This window comes from Stegodyphus dumicola, chromosome 4, assembly GCF_044657685.1.
Source record: "Stegodyphus dumicola isolate Sdum_Otavi_A_Nest chromosome 4, ASM4465768v1".
Classification (NCBI taxonomy): domain Eukaryota; kingdom Metazoa; phylum Arthropoda; class Arachnida; order Araneae; family Eresidae; genus Stegodyphus; species Stegodyphus dumicola.
In genome coordinates, this window is record NC_140771.1 from 170,074,560 (window position 1) to 170,095,970 (window position 21,411).

Sequence of the window (21,411 nt, forward strand, 5' to 3'; positions counted from 1 at the left end):
CTAGACTAAAGCGGGAAAACATTGCTAGGGTCTACTGCTGTATTCCAACCCTTTTGTAGGAGACACAGCTTAAATTCGCATTCTCAGTAATAATTTCTAGTTATTTGTTCAGAACGTGCGTACTTGTTTTGTAGTTTTTTACTATGAATGATAATATTTTATCACATCTAATTATCAATGGATAAATGATTAATATAACAATAAAAACGATGTACTGTGATAACCGATAAGCAATCAAATGATGTCTAGACAGAAACAGTTTTCGTTGATGACACTAACAATAAACAGTTCAGCCAAGCATAAGTTCCGAAAAACAAACGGTCACAAAAAGTGTCGACTATTATACATACAAAAAAGAAGAAAACATCCATGAAAAGACATTATTCTGAGGCTTATACAAAATTTAGTGTGATAAAAGGTGCTGATGAAAAACATTTGTGTGTTATTTGTCATACAGCCCTATCAAACGAGTCCATCAAATCTTCAGAGTTAAAGCAAGATTTGAAATAAAAAGTATTCGAACTGCCATAACAATTCGATACGTTTTAGAAATAAGAAGGTATAATTAATAGCCAGCGAACATGGTACGTCTTCGAATTTTTCTCAAGGGGGATAGGCTTTGTCTGAAATCTAGTTATATCTTGTTTTGGAATATCCCAATTAATTGCTGAAACTGGATATTCTCATAAATTTCGAAAACCTTAGTAGTTCATGCAGTAAAAATGTTCGTGTATGTGATAAAATACAACAAAAACCAGATAAATATATTACCTCTCTCCAATAACATAGTGAAGTCAGAATTATGGAAATAGCAGATAATATCGAAGAAACTGCTGTAGTTCGCTTAAAACATTGTAATTTTTCCGAAGTCAATGGAATAACAGACGTATCGGATAATGCCAGTTTAATGTACTTAGTGAAATGTTATTATGAGAATGTATCTAATGAAGAATTTTTCTTTTGCAAAGAACTGAATACAAGAACTACAGAAGAGTTTTTTAACTTGGTTAATACTATACGTCAGTCGGAATGATTTTGACTGAAAAATTGCATGGGACTGTGCGGCGATGGCGTTCTCGCAGTGGCAGGCGAGAGCGTTTTCCCCAAATAAGGGTCATGTTACCAAAATACGAATGGTTTCATTGCAGCATAAATTATTAAGCGTTTTTAAGGACAGGTGCAAAACATAGTCTTTTGATTCAGCGCACTGTGTAAAGAGATGAACAGTGGACATGAATATCTTTTACATTGCGAAGTAAGATAGTTATCCAGAGGTAAAGTTTTGAAGAGACTTTTGGAAGAGAGTTTTGTTACAAGGCAACAATGTAACTGTATTTAAAGTGCAAGAAAAGATAGAAGCTGCAAATGCAAAATATCAGTTTGTGGACCTTTGTATGGAAGTGGAAAATTAGAATGTTTTTATGAAGCTAGCTGAAGTGCAAAAAGAATATAATATTACTTCCACGCCTAATGAAATTTCAGTTGTTATCAAGGAACATCTGAAATGACTGCAAACAAATCTAAAAGAATATTTTCCACATTTCCATAGCAACAAAGCATGGATAAGAAATCTATCCACAGCTAATACAGAATCAAAGTCAGAATTACGGGATGCAGATAGTGAATTCATAACTGAAATATCTTTTGATACAGCGTTTAGAGACAATTTCGATAAAATATCATTGACAGAGTTTTGACTAAAACAAAAAGCAATTCAATTTCTAATGCTTTTTGTTACAGCTTAGAAATATCAAAAAGCTTTCTCGACACTTGTTGTTCTAAAAAGCATTACATAAAAAGTTATCGGTGGACCTGGAAATTCTAGTTAACGAGAAACAGCATCACACTTCCCATTAAATTTTTTTCTTACTGCTTCACCTTTTTGTGCGGATTTTGGTTACTTTCACAACAAAGGAACATTATCAGTTGTCTAATTTACTAATAAACATTTTTACTGAGTTACGAATAAAAAGCATTAAAACTATTGGGTCAAGTAAAAAACAAATGGGAATCTTTGATCTAGAAAATACTATATACTTTTTTAACATAAATTTTTCCATTGTGTGTTTACAGAAAGATGTACTTCCCACGTAGACATAGACATATTACCTTATACGCGCAAACTACGGTTTCCAAATGAAACATTTGTACAGCTTAAAAATAAATATGCGCGATCATGTTAATTATATTAGATAATACTAACTGTGCCAAAGCAAATAATTTAATTTACACAGCGCTGGCTGGTGAATAACTAGCGAACTTATGAAACTCACGGTGCTTTCGTGGAAATTATGTAAATTTGATCCTATTCAAGCAACGTAATGGATGCTTCCACAAACAGTACCTCATTACCTTACAAATATTTACTAAAATAAAAATAATAAAAACACATGGACAAAGTATACTAAGTAAAAATATGGAACTCATAAGCACATTTTATCCAACAATAGCAACTGCCCTAATTTTAACACCAAGAACACATTTTCGCTTCGACGAAAAGCCAGGCAGGGAAGTAATTAGATTCGCCAGACAAATTAACTTTTTCTTCAACAAATTAAGACCTTTCTTTCCCACTGCGTCGTGGAAACACTTTACGAACCAAGTGTCAGCTTTCAGTTCCTTAACACACTAACTGCTTTCCTCCCTCTCTCTTCGAAACAAGTTGCTCAGCGACGAAAATTAGACGCCCCCAGTGGCCAGAAGGACAACTACTTACACGAGTTTAAACTTTTTATTTATTCTTTTTCTACAGGAAGCTTTCCCTGAGACTAAAGTTATTATTAACTTCAAAAGGAAGCATTGCAACACCGATACCTCAGCTCATCCCATAAGACTTAACAAGGATTAGCCGTTAAGTGAACAATCGGGCAATTAGAACATGCGAGTTACTTTAATTAAGTTGGACAAGCTCTCGCGCGTCTTAACGTTGGAGCTTAAGTAGGCTTATAATATTGGGCAGCATAGTATTCTTCAGAACAATCAAATGGAAAATTTGTTTTGGACTTGTTTTCCTTTCTGTTTGGAAGCTAAGAAACACTTTAAATAGTTAATGCAAGTCATTTCATAGAAAAATTTGGGGGGAAATACACGAGAAAGCGTTCTCCTGGGAATACAGTTTGTAATAATTAATGCACTTGGAAATAATCTCATTAAATTATATATAAATAAGCTCTTCTAAGGCATAAAATAATGCTTTCGTTTTGTGATTTCTTAATCTTAATTTTCTGTTGTGTCAGTCAGCATATGTTAATTAGTTACATTGAAAAATGCTTTTAATCTTATGATCTCGTGAGTTCGTGTTCTTATCTCACAACTAATGCTCTAGCAAGCGATTTTTATTTTCGCTTTCAGTGAGAAGTTTCATGATTTCCAAATGGCTTTATAGAGCCAAACAACCAAACTAAGGTCAAACACAGGCAAATAGACAGAAACTATTACGAAGCTCACTTACAGGTGTTCAAACCAGTAATAATGCAGCGAACTGTCCAAAAATAAGCATAGAGACTAATGAAAAGCTTATTATTAAGATCGAAGCACATATGGAAATTATATGTGAAAACATTATTCTCTGGAAGAGCTGTTAACGAAAGTGAAAAAGGAAGCAGAGGTAAAGCAGTACTAGAAATGTATTCAGTCACTTGGTCTTCAACAGCTGGCCACCCGAGAGTACAGAATTGGCCTGACCACATTTCATGGTCGTATCAACGTCACTGAAGGACATGCTTTGGTTGCATCCATATCAATGCAGATCATAGCATCGGTATGACCAATAAATTTGTCCTACGAATGGTTGGTACTAGACTTTACTGTGCGGCAGATTCGTTGTTCCCCATTCGCGGGATTCAAATTCTGATCGAGGAAGAAGCGTGGAATTAATGGAATGCGGATTTTCGGATTTGTGCTCCATGCATGAGCGCTCTTATAATAGGGAATGAACCAGAGACATGATACAGTATCCTCTCCTTTCTTTGTGTTTCTTTACATTACACTTTTAATGGTGTGTATAAAAGCCAGAAAATTATCTTCTGGTGTGATTCTGCCAATACAATGTATGCGTTCACAGCAAAAACCTCCTAGCAAATTTTCCGTCAGTATGTTATATGTCTTATAGTTCTAAAACTTATATACACAAGAAAGAAAAAAACGTAAATATATGTACTTAACCATATTTTTTGCACTAGATTCCCTAATTATAAAATTTTACAAATAAACAAATACCTATAAAATCTTACTTTTAACACAAGATGAGATAATGATAAATGATTTCAGTCATATTTATTTTATGTCATATTTATTTAATAATTTAGGTTTAACAAAGAGATGCTAAAAGATATATTTACTTTAAATAATGAATAATACGTTCTCAGAAAAGATTATTTTTATTATGGAATATTATATGCTCATAAATTATTATATTTCATATATTTAATTTTTTAAGCAAATAGCTTTAACTGTTCATTTCTCCTTCCCAGTTAAGCTCCTGCGCTCTTTGATGTGAGATGATAAAGTGCATTTTGTGTTAATACTACCTCCATAGAGTTATTTTGTATAAAAAATAAATTCAGTTTTTAAAAGCATAATTAACCACAAACAAATCATAAAATCATCTCAAACAGTGTATCGCTTTATGCGAAAAAATTAGACGGAAAATTGAATATTTCAAATACCATGGGAACTAAATATCACGAAATCACAAACTCTGAATACATTATAGAATTTTAACAAACGTTCCAACAAAGTATTTCTTTTTCATAATGAACTTTTAATTCTTGTCTTTGTGACTGTCAGATTTGTAAAAAGAAACAGATATAAAATTCCCATAATAATTTTCTAATCCCAAAATATTTTGCACATTTTAATTTTAACCAACGTCGATATCCTTTCAAATTAAAAAACATATTCTTTTGCGACAAGATTTTAAATTTAGTGAGAGCACCTTCGTTTTTGTACATGAGCGTGACGTAAACACAAAAATTAAAATCGATTACACATTGTATCTTCATCAGCGTTGAAGCGAACGACAGTGCACGCATAGCTGACGTCATTATGTCGACTATGACGTAACTAGAGTCGTTTAAGGCGTTTCAGGAGTTCATCCATTAAACCCACATTCAAAATTCAATATAAAAATCTGCAATACATATTTTAGACTTACTTTGCTATAAATGTGTACATAGGTTTTAAAGTTACGATTTTTTTCGCGAAACGTTCCATGCAGAAAAAAGTGGTTCGGAAAAAAATCGATGAAATATTTACAACCGTGTACCTGGAACGACAAAAATCGATTAAAAAGCGCCTAAACAAAATATGCATTTATCAGTTGTAGCATGGAATTACATCACTAAGATTAAAAAGGTAACAATTTTATCAGCAAAATGCTTTTTTGCAATCATGGCGTTTAAAGGTAAGTACAACGCAGTAGTGAAAAAAAGTTATAACGATCACAAGAACAATGATTTATATTGTCGGGATGATACCATCAATGTTAAGCATCTCACAAATACACATTATATGCAAAGATTTTCCTTTAATCACAATACGCTAAATAGAAAATTAAATTAAATAAATTACAAATAATTATTAATGGAAGATCAGTAGTTATATTTAATTGTTGGGGGAAAAGTTAAGCAAATGACATTAACAAATTCCATGCTTCTTTAAATATCATGCAAAGTTATTCACAATACCGCATTCTAAAATTGATAATACAAAATAACATTCTAAAAATTCATAACACATAATCTATGTAACAGATAACAAATTTTATTACCCTTAAACAGATCCAAATCACTTGCCCCCTTTTTTTAACATATTTCACGAATGCTCAATGTATCTATCTCAGTTAATACGTTAGATACCGACACTACAATCCAGACGCGTGCAATAATTCCTGTAACTATTTTTATTTCCTGTAATTCCTCAGAGCCACAGCATTTTATGAAATGGTTGCTATGATGCTGGAGATTAGCAGGGAGTAGAGGCTTAAAAATAGTATCCGTGACAAATTCACATGATATTAAATCCGAAGACTACGATGGCACCTCATTACCAAACGTTGTCCGTACTATCCATTTTAATGAAAAATTTCAACTCAGATACTCTTGCAAATGGTATCTAACTTTGAGGAAAATTTTATTGAGATGTTACAGAAATGGCCTCTGCTTAGGATAAGTGCTTTGTTGAAAGAGGTTAATTATCATTCTTTACATTCATCTGTAGCTTCGAACGTATCAGTAAAGTATGTCTCGTATCAGTAAAAGTTGATACATTGAGTGTTTGTAAAACACACAGAGGGAGAGGGGGAGATCCCTCTGTTTCAAGGCAATTACATTTCGTAACGGTCACACAATTTATGTTTTATAAATTTTTAAAATGTTTCACTGGTTTCTGAATAACCGTGATTATCTAATAAAATATAATACATAAATAAAAATTCTTATACTCAATAAGAAAAATACTAGGATAATAATTTTTCTTTGAATATTTGACGTAAATATAGCGTTATTTATTCGTATACACATTATGTTCATAAAAGTTATTGTTCAGCCTTTTTTATTTCCTTTTCCAAAATTATTGATTCTAGACATATAATTGAGTTGATGATTTAAAATAATAGAGCTCTCCCGGTTACGATTACAGTGTAAAAAGTTTTGAATGGCAACAACCATATTTTTTCCTGAGCAAATTGGTAAGCGCATTGAAAAACCATACATAGATATTTTTCTTTGCATCCGAGTCAATGAGAACAATGCATTACATCATGGATTTTAAGAATTGACTTACGTTTAGTACAACGGCTACGAAATTTAAAATTAAGGATCTGTATTAAAAACAACACGAGCACAGTCCTAAAAGAAATACGTAATGCAAAGATATGTGTGTGGAGAAATTGTTCAATTTTCCTTTTTTCATCGAGGCTGTAATAGTAGGATATAATAAAAAATTCATTAAAGTGGCTTTCTGTTCCTTATACTGTTACTCCATTTTTCCGTGATTCTAATGTTATATTATTTCATTTTTTTCAGTGTATGCGAATATAATTATAAAATCCGTACGTTAGCCGAACGCAACACAAAATAAAATGTATTGCAATTTTTTTTTTCATTTAAAGAAGAGTAAATTTCATCCTTTGTAGAGAAAAGGAGATTTTATATTTGCGTATTTTCCGATCATCCATTTATAAATTAAAAATGCCTACTTTTTGAAAAAAAAGTAAAACAATAAATTTTATATAAAACAGAGGCAGAAATTTCATTATAGAATAAATAAAAAAATACTGAAATGAAAATTGTTAAATAAATCATTTTCGCTTAAATAAAAGAAAATATTTTTAAATACACGTGGACATTCTTAATGAATTCCTTATCACCAACAAATTTGAATTCTCTATTCGAAATAATCAACAGTACGAAGAAATTGAACATTAGATGATTATTGATAAAGCGATCAGGAAAGAAAATTTCCGAAAACGCTTTGTAGAATTCACACCGTTTGCTTTTCAGCACTCCTAATAATAACTTCGCTGTCAAATATTTGCCTTTCTTTAAATCTTGCCCCTTTGATGTTAGAATTTATTTGAACTAAGAATTACATCAGATGACTGGGCACGACAAAAACTTTCTGACACATCTTACGCATAATTATTTAGCTTCAAATAATATTTAAAATCAAGGTTTTTATTTATTTTTTTTTACAGTTACCACTAATAGTTAAACTAATTCCATTATAGATAAAAATTTGAAAAATAAGTTGACTTCCTCGTCTTGATTTCATCAGTCCTCAAATTTCGCCATATTTATTATTTATTTTGGCCTTCTAAGCTTTGTCTTTCTTAGGGCAGGCACTTTTGTAGAGAGTTTTCTAAAGGAAACTCGTGCGTTATATACGCTACAGAGGACTTCTTGTCCTTAAATATTTATTTTAGACATGTCTTCCGATTGCAAAATTTCTCAAAATAAAATAGAGAACTTTATGAAAACTATTTCAATATTTTGAAACCTAAAAGAGCGAAAGATCTTCGCCCTGAGCGGAAACGCAACATCAAATGTTTTCCACTGAAAAATTTGACTTTATTGTATATACTTCAGGTTACTGAAGATGATTTAAGTGAAATATATTAGTTTAATATTTAATTCATTATTTAAGATTAAAATTTTATTTTAAGGTATGTGTTTTTGGTTAATTGCATACATTTTGCTAATTATTTTAAATTTTTTATCACGCAAATCTCAGACGCTTAAAAAATTCTTCAAAGTTCTTATAAATACGATGAAAACAAAATTATGAATTACTATGCATGAAAGATATGCATTTATAAGGAAACCAACACATGCGGCGGAAATGTTTACCAGAAGAATTTGCATCTTTGCAAAAGGGCTTTTTAAATACCATCAATCATTATAACCATTAGCCATTTGTATATGAAAATATTTACATGAATTTGTACATTCATTACTTCTACATGAAACGAAGACTCCAAACGAACACCCGATAAAGATATGTACTGTTTCTAATGTTTCTAAAGCTAAATCGTTGATAACAAAAGAAAATCCACCTACGATGAAATAAATTGCAAGTTCTTTAAATACACCTGTAGGAGCAATAAATAAAATAATAAACGAAGATTTGTAACATAAAAAAGCTAAAAAACTTAATGGTGACCAAATTTTACTGAGGCATGTGACTCAATGCACAACAGTTTGTAGAACACTGCATGAAAACTATTTAGCAGGAGGTAAATGCAAATACATTGTGACCCTGAAGCATGGCTTTACCTAAATGACTGCAACGAAGAAAAATCTATTTATGATAGAAAAAGAAGAGGGGGAAAATGCATAAGCCCGGTTCCGTGAATGCAAAGAAAGTTTCCATAAGGGTTTTATGATTATCGCGAATTCTTTCGCGATGGAAAATTAAAATGAGTGAAAAAAAGTTTTTAAATCAACTCAACGAGCTCTTGAGAGAAACTTTTATGTCCGATATTAAAAGAAGAAATTCGATTTCGTTATCTGAATGACTTTCAAAAACTGAAACTTTATCAAGAGAAAGAAACAAGTCATAATTCGAAAAGTACCACTGAATTCCTTGAAGAAATGAAGACTGATACAAGTATTGCACATAATAGCTTTCCCATGTATTCCTGTGAAGTCCATTGGCGTTTCACCTATGGACGGACTATTGTGTCTATGGTCTCCTGAAAAGAGCTTTTTCTAAGCGTAAACTCACGACGATTGATGAACACTGGAAACTAGTGGAAGAGGAATAAAAATCAATATCCCTGGGAAATTTTAAGCTCTTCTCATGGAAATCAGGATGGCCCAGAAAAAAGGCTATCAGATCGAATATAAAAAATATTCTATATATTTTAAACATCAATTACACGGTCTCGGAATCCTTCTAAAAATGCATGAACACCCTCTGTATAATCAGAGGATTAACCCCAAAGGCATTATAACAACACACTATATTCAGAAAAGATACTCTTATCGAGAAATACAGTTTCTTTAGTACTCGGAACATTACCCAACTTTCGATCGTTTACTCGAGCCAGTCTCATCAAGAATAACACGGACTGATCTTTGGCCATCGAGAGTCGATGGTGGGGGAGAACGAAGGGGAAGGAAAGAGAATCGTCGAGTTGACGTATTTTAATGCTCCCCACATGATTCCCATTGTGGCCTAAAGACAATAGCGGGCGTCGGCAAAACCGACGGAGACGAGTGCTTGGACAACAAAATGGGGTTCCTAAAACACTCGTCCGAGGACCGTCATCTGTATAGGGAACAGATGGTCAATTCCACCACCGAAAGAAGAGTTTTTATCTCCCATTTCCTTGCTTTAGAAAAAAGACTGTAGCTGGAGAATAGCAATAGAAAGTTAATATTGGAGATTTTAAGACAAATTATTTTTGGAGGCTTTGCAAATTAAAGTCCAAAATAAATCACATGTTTATTAGTTCCCGCCTTCTCCAAATATTATGAGTTTGAAAGCAGAATTTTATAAAATCTTACAAAATATATTTTTAATTTACTTGTTGCTAAGCAGCGCAGAGTAATCTAAAGTTGCAGAATATTCTTTATATTTATAAAATAGGTATTTTGGAATTTCGAAGACATACTCTGAACGTAAAATACATTATATAATTCTTCAAGATTTACCAACTAAAAGAAACTTAACTCGAAAATATTACGGATTTGCATAAATGGAAGCCTGATCTGCAATCGTTTCTTCAAATGGCAAAAGGATGCTAACTTTTTATATGAAGATATATAGGGCGGTTTATGAAGATTTCAAGCTCAATATGGCGGCTATTTGAGTTATTAATTGCAGATCTATGGTTCCAGTTTAAGAAATGAATGAAACAGAATTGCTTTTCATATTAAGACAATTTTGGTTTCATATACTACCATTTTGAAAAAATGTATGAAATTTAAATATTTATATAGCCATTCTATAATAGAAATTTCTATTATCAAGTTGTTAATTAACCAAGTTAATGTTGTTAGTTAAGTGAGAATTCCGTAACAAGCAAAACTCGCTATGCAAAAAACTAAATTTATTAAGTCCAATTTAATTAATTACTTAATTCTAATTAAAATTTTGATGGTCATCAATGAGCTCAGCTCGCATTTCAGTTAAGCACCGAAATGGACGCAAACGAACATTATAAATTTACGACTGACAGATATCACGCTTTTTTGGGAAGATAGAATTGCTTAATATGGCAACCGCCGGAACATCTTCATCCGAAGAAAAAAATGTCATTCTTATAGGTCGTATAAACCGAGTTTCACTAAATATAAAATTTCGAATTTTAATTTAAAATTAGAAATGAATATTTCTAAATTCATTTAGTTTCCTAACGTAACACTGATTTTTAAAAATCTATACCGGAAATGTAATATGCATAGCTGTGCCTAGCTGTTTTTAGCACGTTGCGTTTCGGGCCATTATAATATTTATACTTGGTCCGAAAAATTTTAATTAATAATATTTAGTAGTTTTAATTTTATATATAGTTTTTTGTTCCCCTCCCCAGCAGTTTGACAATAAGGAAATATTTTTCTCCTTCATATCTTCAGCAATACTTGCTCTTGTCTTGTCCATGAATTTCATGGAAGAATGGTTGCCAGAGACTCAAGGTGGTTGGACTTCTATTTCCCCCCCCCCAATTTCGATGGAAAGCAAACCGCAGGGGAACGTGGTCCGAGGTCCCCTCACCCTTCTCTCCTACTACCAATCCACACGAGAGAACTTACAGCTCGCCATAGATTGCTTTCATGCTGCAAAGACACTATACATTTACAAACATCCATGCTTTCTCCGCGATTCGAACCTGGGCCCTTCGGTACCGCCGTAGGCTCCCCTAACCACTACACCGCCTGTGCGACAGCAATAATTGTACATAATCTATTTACAGGTTTTTAGAAAAAAATAATTTCATAAAATTTAATTTCTTCACCACTCTATGAAAAGGAGAAAGAAATAAAAAATGTTGCTGAATAATCATACGTCTATGACTTATAATTCTGAGTTTTAACTATCGTCAGGTGTAGTTAAATATTGGCTGCGTTAAAACATACGTACGTAATACAGTTTAAAATCCAAACTATGCTTTTCCTCTTTCAAAACAGTAGTACTCTTAATCTATGTTAAAAGAATATCGCAGAACTAAAAAAATCAAGGAATTTATGATTTTATCTTATTTCGAAGTTTAAAATAAAATATTACTAGGAAAGCCGCTAGAACTGCTTTAAGGTGGAGAAAAATGTAAACAGGACTTTCAAAACCATATCTTGCAAAAAAATGATATAAATAATAATTTAATTATATCGTGAGCAATTACTTCTAAGATGATGTATAATAATAACTTAATTAAGTTAAACTAAAATTAAACAGGCGAAGAATGAACTCCAAAGTTGATATTTAATCAAGTTATTAACAATTGTTAAGTACATTTAGTGGAATATATTAAATTAACCTGACCAGGTTGGTAAAGTAATTAGTTACGCAAAATATAAAAAATAACCAATACAAATATTAAATACAATAAGGAAAGAGTTGTGTTACCATTGACAGATTCATACGTTTTCAAGAGGTGGAAGAATCTAACAACAAAATCGCATCTTTTTCTGGCATGATTAGTTAAGTTTCTGTTCGCTTCCAATTGGTTGAGGCACCAAAACTAATTATTTATAATGATTTGTTCCTCAGAAAATTATAACGCCACCTCTGCATAACCTATCTGCCAAAACAATTTTTTTTTTTTTTTTGGCTAGTAGTAGCGATTTTAGACTTTGGCCTCTACTAAGGCCAGAAGAGATGATCATTTTATTAAGGTGGCAACTAATAGGCGGCCATCGTTGTTTGCTGTGAAGGGACAGATAATTTCATATGAATGTCTTCTCCAAGATTCAAACCATAGCTCTTCCTTGTAACATTAACCACTTTCCCGTTTGGACGGTGCAAAAACCAATCATTGTAATTATTCACAATGATTATAATGATTAGTGATTCACAATGATTACAATGATTACTGATTCACAATGATTACAATGCTTCACAATGATTAAAATGATTCACAATGATTGACGTAAATCAATTGTAATTATTCACAAAACAAGAGTAAATCAATTGTAATTATTCAAGCAGAAATTTAATGACACAAATATTCGTAAAGTATGCAAAAAAATAAAAAAAATAAATAAAATAAAATAAAATAAATAAAGAAATCATATACGTGAAATTCTGTAAATAATGCAGAAAGTGGGATTTTATACTATCTGCAATTAATTAAACTTAACATCTAATTCAATTTATTCGCGTCAAAATACAAAAAGAATAAATGAAATATGCCACGAGAAACTTTACTTTCTCGCAGTTGAAATCCGGGAATAAAAGGAGCGTTACAAATTGTTGGTCGAAAAACGACTCAATATAAATCCGAGTTATAATGGCGATTTTTAATCTCGCCAAGAAATACTGCCAAAAAAAGTTTCAAATACTTTACAGAAAACACTCAAATGCATTCGAATGGAATAATTTTCAAATAGACTAGGTAATTAAATTGTTAAATTCTGGCAAAAGTTAGGAAAAACGGGGGAAAGAAAGCTTGTTAGAAAACAGTAACAGTTGTCATGCTTTTCTGGCTCCAAAATTGCCTTTTTATACTTTGACTTTAGAAAATGATAAGCCAAATTTACATAAATTACAAAAATTAAAAAATAACATTTCTACATACTAGAAATTATTCTCACCCATTCACTTTAATTTCTGCTGTTAGATTCAAGAATGGTATGCATTATGTGACAAAACATTCATAGTTCGTAGACTACTCCAGCTTTCATGCACCACGTTTTTAATAAATGCTTTTGGAACCTGATTATCTAGGTCTGCGAAAGTAAAGGAATTTCCTTCTGCTGTTGCTAGACTTCTGTACAAATATTTTTAATACGAACTAATTAATTATAGATTGCACTTCCTATTAACATTTTTGGAGATGTTAGGATTCCAGCTTTATTGAAGGACAATTGAAATCTCTTCTGTTGTCAAAAAGTCTTATTGCATGGTGATTGAAAATGTAAAGATCTAGATAATCCAACAGCTAACTGATCTGAGTTGTTTTATTAAGTTTAAGGCAGGTTGGGTAGATTGCAGGCTTCAATGAGATTAAAATTGTTGAGAAAACGGTATCATCAATATGTCTGTATGCAAAGGCTGATTTATTTTGCATTTCCTCTACTGAAAGTGCACAAAGAAATTTGTATTCTTTTGCAAATAATTGTTGTTTGCAAAAAAATGTTTTTAGAATAATTTATGCCCATCGGAATTCCGTTTATTTACAGATAAATAGCACTCTGCAACTAATAACCTAAAATAATTAATGAGACAATATTTTAAATTTTTAACTGTTGCCTAAATTAAAACCTGCTTTAAATAAAGTAAAGTAAATCTGTTTCTAGCTGGAATAATGATTTTTCTTTTCATTTTCCTCATATAAGGGTGCGAAGCTTTAAAACATTGATGCATTTTCGTAGTTTATTTAACCTTCCCTTCCCGTATAAAATCCCTTCCTGTATTCCTTCTCCAATAAATGTTTTTATTTTGAAGGTTCCACAAAAAATAAGGTTTTAGTGGTTTCACAAAGAATGCTATAATGATAGCGGCTCTCTAAGTTAACGAAGTTTGACATTCACTACTAAAGATGATGTTCACTGTTGGAGAATAAAGCACACAGAAGTCAACTTAAAAACAATTTGAAAATGTTCAGATTTTAACGATCGCGAAAAGGGCTGTTTTAAAGTTTAATGCGGTTTATCAAGAGATATTAGCAACAGAGATAGTTTATGTGGAGTAATGAAACATTTTATAGCATACAAAACGAATATATATACATTTAGATTAGCATCGGAACGTTATATCTTCAGTATATTTAAAAAGATATATAACGTAATTCTATAAGATATTGAACGTTTTAAATTAGATATATCGTGAATTAAATGAGTTTTTATTTAAATCAATCCCATTAAAAAGTAAAAAAATAATATTCTTAAGAACCGCGTCCTTTGTTTAAAATAGCCAAGTTTGTTAATTAATAAAAGATTAAATTTAAAAGAAAATTATGTTACATTTCGCCGAATGGCAATAGATTCGAATGAAAAGTGAAACAATACAAAATCGCGTTTCGAGATTAATAACCCTTTCGGGCTCATAAGACGTTTAACGACTTAATATTATAAGGTACTTATCCCGCCTTCTTAGCATGCCTTCGTGGTGTAATGGTCAGCACGCTCGGCGCGTATTCGAGAGGTCCGTGGTTCGAGTCTCGGCGAGGGCATTGTTCATTTTTCATCTTTCTTGCTTCGAAATAACCCAATGTCTTTACAGTGGTGCACGAACTAAAAAAGGTGGTGGATGATGATTCTCCATCACCAGCATTTGGTGACTGGGTCTCCTAATGCCCAGTCTCCCTTTAAAGAAGGGAGTATATAAGGTATTTCTTCCGCCTTCTTAGCATGCCTTCGTGGTGTAATAGTCAGCAAGCTCGGCGTCGAGAGGTCCGTGGTTCGAGTCCCGGCTAGGGCATTGTTCCTTTTTCATCTACTGTTGTTTTCAAAAAAAAAAAAAAAAAAAAAAAAGTACCTAATGTCTCTACAATATTAATGAAATAAAGCAAAGCATGACATTAAACATTTTCAAACTGCTAAAGTATTCTTTTTTTAAGGACAGTGAATATAGGAATCGATAATTAAAAATGTAACAATAAAAAGGTTAAAAATTACAGATAGCCAAAAAATTCACATATAAATAGTAAAGAAATATGATTCTAGAGTGCAAAAATTAAGCAGGTTTTAAATCTACTTAGAAGGCGAAGAACGTTATATGATCTAATTTACTTATTTTCCCCCGAAAACTTCTTAAGTTCAGTGACCCCCTTTTGCAAACAATTCAAGTGCCTTTTTATGCTTCCTAATTACATCCACTAATTAAAGAGCTCAACTGTCTCATTAGCATCACTATAATTGCTCACTAAGCATGAAAAGAAATGAAAAACCAATTACATGAATACGATAATCAAAATATTGCGTAACATTTGCACATTTAATGCATTCCTTAACAAGTTGACTTGCTCATTAGGTTTTAGAAAAGCCGAATTTGGTCCGACTGCTTCTTTGCTTAATTATACTAGATTACTTAGTTATACTTAGTATTCTTGCTTAATTATACTAAATTACTTAATTATACTAGATTTACATTTTAAATAAACTCAAACATCTTTAACAATCGAAAATTTAAGAATTGTAAAATTTAAAAAATTAATTATATTAATTCGTTGAATATAGAATATTAATTTGTTGAATAGCGCTTGTAGTAATTTAACTACTGGAAAATTAAACAGATAATAAATTATATATTTTTATATTTTTAAGGTTAATTAATTAAAAGAATTTTAACTATTTCTGTGAGAAAAATTCATCACAAAATTTACTACTGTTTATATTTTTTTTACCATTGTGATTTTGCTGGGAAACAGCCCGAAAAATTTTTAAAAACGGTGTCAAAAGTCTATCATTCTTGGAGATCGTTGTGTAAAGCAACTACTGATCAGAACTGGCTGCATAAAGTTTTCACATTAATTACTACTCCTGAAAAATACTCTTCTCTATATCAATCATTTTGAACTATTTTATGTTCCACATACACATCACTGAAATATCTTAAACCAATTCGTATTTTCTTTTTTCTTACATTAAGTTTAGTTCAGTTGTGTTCTGAAACACTCCATCACGTTGCTAATGTTTGAATTATAGTTACTACCGTATTATCCGACCAACTATGATTCAGACTCACCGAGCAAAGCGCTATTTCGCCGAAGTGACAACCTAGAATTTGAAGTGCATACATTTTACATGGCAGCTCACTAAATAGGCACGATTTTGTCAAAGAATTCCAAGTTATATCTGTAATTTCTGCTTATAATTTGAGTGCGGCTATTTTCAGCCCGAAAGGGCATTAGATCCAAAGGGCTAATAGTTTCAAAACGGCATTTTGCGTCAATCCGCTTTCTACGTTCGTTCACGTTTCAAACTGTTGCCACCAAATATTATCGCCATGTATTATATTTAAAGAAACTAAGTAATGAAGAATCTGCGTGAATGTTTCTCGCATTGTGAAAAAACAACGGTTCCCAAAGTCATAAAAGTTTAAATAACATAGTCCTCCAACCGAATTTGGGAGCCTGAATTTTGAATTTCGAATTTGTTTTTTTTTATGTGTTGTGTGTACTTTTGTTATTTTGAGTATTTCAAATTTTGTAAAACTTAAACGAATTTTTAATTAACAAACGCAAAGATTTTAAAGCGAACAATGGGAACACTGTACGAAAAAAAAAATTATCTTCAACGCGCGAGACTCTGTATCGAAAGTTTTAAAATATGCTGTTTTTAAATATTTTATGATATTGCTGATGAATTGAATTTTACGCGGTTTATGTGCGAAGAACATGATATTTAATAAATAAGGGTAACACACGAAACGTTAAAAAAACGCCCCTTTGGGCGTAATATAAAATCTGAAAGCATTCAGATTTTTATTTTTATTTATTTATTTATTTATTATTATTATTTTTAAAGCTCAATAGGGTTTCAAGTCTCGAAATGGAGTTTTGTTTTTTCATTATAAACGGCGTAACACTTTTCAAATTATTGCCATCAAATATTATAACTTACTTAAAAACTTTACTGAATGGCAACAGGCAGGCGCGTGGAAGATAAAATTATTTTATTTCTGGCTGCGGCAACATATTGCTTTGACAGAGGCGAGGTTGTTAATTAAAACTGAAATATAAATATATTACATTTTTCCAAATGACAATAAAAATGACAATTTCCGATGGAGATTAAAACCATTTTACTTGTGCTGCCACTGCCAATCAGAAGACTGAAGGTTCTGAAGTTCGAAGTACTGATTGTGGTCTGTAGTACTAAGACGAGCTGTACGAGTACATTTGTGAAAAGTTAGTCCTCCACATAGAAACGTAATCTTCCTGCTGAACATTTGGGGGGGGGGCACTTGAAAGGCCAATTTCTGAATTTCGAATTGTTTATTATTTTATTTCATATTTTATAAAACTTTAATGAATTTTTGATTAACAAACTCAAAGCAAGTAGTGGCAACACCCTTCGAAATAAAACATTTTTAATCTCCAGCGGAAATTTCCATATTTATCGCCATTCGGAAAAATGTAAGATATTTATCTTTCAGTTTTAATTAACAAACTGGGATCTATGAAAACAATGCGTTACCGCGGCCGGAAATAAAATACCTTTATCTTCCACGCGCCAGCATGTTGCTATTCATTAAAGCCTTCGATATTTTTAAATTTAAACTAGGTTAGTAATGAAGCGATTTAAAAAGCAATACATAAACACAGTTCTTAAGAATATGTTTTTTCTACTTTCTAAAGTGATTGATTTAAATAAACATGGATTAAAATTATGAGAAGTCTAATCAGAGATATTCAATATTTTTACGAAATTACACTAGCTGGACTCATTAAAATCATTGCACACCTTTTTCGTTTTTACGATAACTACATTAGGCAGGTCGTTGCGTAAATCTTTTGAGTTTAACGAATATAAAAATATACATGGCAACCTCTAACATTCTCTGGAATTCTAAAGCTATGTTGTTTTTAAATATTTTGTGATTTTGCTTTTGAAATTAATTTTATATGGTCTAAGTGCGACAAACGTGATATATAACAGGTATAAATTAATGATATTCACGTTATAAATTATCACATATAAAAAATGTCAGATAAAGAAATATTTTACACATATAAAAGTAGAAAAACACTTGTATTGGAAATTCTAAACGTATGCTGCTATGTAGATTTTAAAAATTTTGTGATTTTGTTGTTGAACTGTATGTAGGGGAAGTGCGAAGAAAAAGTTGCTTAATAGGAAAGCTAAAAAGATCCGCCCCTTTCCCCCCCAAAAGAGGGGGCTTAACAGGAGTGGGTACAAGAGCAGACTGGTAGAAAGCGGGCTCAGCGAGAGCGTACAAAAACCTTTAACAAACCCTTTTGTGCGACCGTGAAAATCTAAACCTAAATCTAAATTTGCCTCGGACTTAAGGCATATTGTAACAGACGAATGATTTTTATAAAATATTTCTTGCGCTAAAATCAACTAAACTACCGAATGTTTGTTTTGTGCATATATGATGAATAATAAATAGATATATTATAAAAACAGCACATCAAAGAATCGTAAATATATTTTAAAATAAAGCAATTTCTCCAAAAGTTCTTACGACTAGCTCTTAACTCTCCTACTAATGACTAATGAAATAAAGAGTGGCAATGATGTCATTAAAATAAACTTTTTTTGCTTTGAAAAGCTTATGTAATTCTCTTCATACGTTGAGTTTAAAATTATTATTTGCTAGCATGTTAAAGAGGTATGCATTTTTTCAAAGAGTTAAATGCGTTCAAATAACTTGAGTTAACTAGTCAGTTCTTGTAGCAAATAAATTTCTAAATATTCTTTCGAACAATTATTGTAATCATAAATAGAAGAGATAAGAATATGAAACTGTAATTGAAAAAATAACAGACACATAAGAGTTCTTGTACGTCTCTCGCAAAAGATACAGAACACTGTTCATGAAACATTGATAAGTTCATTCAAAATATTGCTTAAACGTTTAAGCTTTTGATTAAAATCAAGTCTGATTTTAATTGAGATCTCAGAAATTATGTGATTTTAATTTTGCATCATAAGTCAGGATGACATCATTAAAAAATAATGATGTGCTACGGGTAGTATAATTTAACTCGTTTAAGGTTGAATAACGTTCAGAAACGCAGCCAAGACTAATTAATGACGCGTTGGAGGAGACTAATTAAAAGTCTCATCAAATCAAATAGCTCCTTTCCTTTGAAGACGACAACAAAAAGAGAATCACTTCATTTTGATTATTGAACGCATCTAATATTAGCTACGCTTTTTACAATTTTTTTTTTATTTTTTAGGTTTATGATAATTATTGATAGCTGCTATGATAGCTTTCCTGAAGTCATCAGGATTCATCATTCTATAGAATTCATAACTGAAGTCATGAATTCTATGGAATTCCTGAGACTTAAATATGAGATTCTTACTAAGGAAGGTTTTTGTTTTGATTTTAACTAATTAATTAAGATTTTCTGTCGCTGGGTCCTTTCCATTCTCACTTTTGCAATCGTAAAGTCTCACTTCAGAAGTAAACAAATTAAAGAAGTTTCAAAGGAGAGACTTGAAGCGAAATATTCGGAATCGGTTTTCATAGTCGAGTGAAACCTTGTTCGTAATCCGAAATAGTCGTAAACCGAAACATAGGAATTAATGTAAAATCAATTTAACCGTTCCGAAATTCAAAATGATTGCTTAGAAAAGAGTACTTAAGTTCGTAATACAAAATAAAAGGAATTCATTAAACCTATCACATGCACAATATTACAATATGAACATATAAAACATAATATTGAACATACTACTAAACACATAAAAAATAAAGAATCTCGAATTAACGTTTACTGTATCTATACAAAGGAAAAATAACGGCATAAGTAGAAAACAGTGAAGATTGTTAATGGGCAAAAATTATTGTTTGAAAGCGAAATCTCAATTCGTAAAAATATTAGGTAGCTGCTGCCTTCTTGGGGTGTTTCTTTCTCTTTTAGCTTTCTCTTAACATAGCTCGGTTCTGCTTAAGAATCTAAAATCTAATGTCTTTGTCCCTCAATAATTTTGTCCATTGTGATTTGATTCTGTATATGTTTTAAAATGTTCTGAACGCAAAACATGGCATTGTTACTGTAAAAAATTCATGCTACTGTTTTCTAATGCTTAATAACGCTCTATGAACCTTTGCACCTTACGCCATTTCGAACAAATAACTAAGAATATCTTTCCTTCTGTCTTTCCTTTCCTGAAGTCCCACTGTATAAACTGTATTTTGGAGTATTACCCAATCCTTTGTCTCCCTACACACTGTAGAGATGCTTTTTTACCTCCCACCATCTTATACAGAGATGAAAGGAAGGTAACGTTTTCGATCCAAAAATTTGATAAGAAGTTTTCGGTAAATAAACTCTAATTAGGGTCCAAAATACATTTTAACTATTTTTACAATAATATCTGTCTCTCTGTGTGAACGTGTGTGATAATTTTTCTATCCATGACAATTCTTATATCAAACATCCAAAAATATCCATTTTCCGTATTTAAGCCTTCTGTATTCACATAAAGAGTTGATTAAATTTGGGGGTAAAACTGGACAACTGGAAGTGATATTTTACTTCATAAATCATAATACTTTCAAACGATTATAATAGTTTTACACATAAGATCATAATACTTTTAAAACGAAAAACTTTATTAAAATATAATACGTTGGTATATAATATAACATAAATTTATACTGGTATAAATTCAGAAAAATTAGTTTTTACACATTGTCGATTACAATACCTAATAAAATATAATTCAAAATTTCGTGTTACAGACCTTTTTATTTATTGGAGTGACAAATTACTTTCCTTACAAACGATCAAGCGGATCAAGAGGAAATTGGTGATACGTCATGTGCCAAACACATCAGATCTTTTCAGAATTATTTTTATGTTGTGAATTACAAGATATTAGCTACTAATAAATGTTTCGGACATTGTTACATATATGCGGGGAAATTTTTCTAATTCTGAAGTTCAAGGAACTTAAATATTTCTTGAAAAGTCTCTATGAAGGCATCCTCCCCGTAAAAAACAGAATTCATCTTCTAAGCATTAAATGATGAATTTAAACGACAAATATTCAAAGTAATAAAGAAAAATAAATAATTTAATTACAGTATACTTTTAGCACA

General features: G+C 31.4%; 1 protein-coding gene across 9 annotated transcripts in view; it reads right to left on the reverse strand.

Moving 5' to 3' along the window:
* LOC118188251 (tyrosine-protein phosphatase Lar-like) overlaps nucleotides 1-21,411 on the reverse strand; it is a 1,537,039-nt gene that overhangs the window by 279,287 nt on the left and 1,236,341 nt on the right. The gene's annotated exons all lie outside the window — the stretch shown is intronic.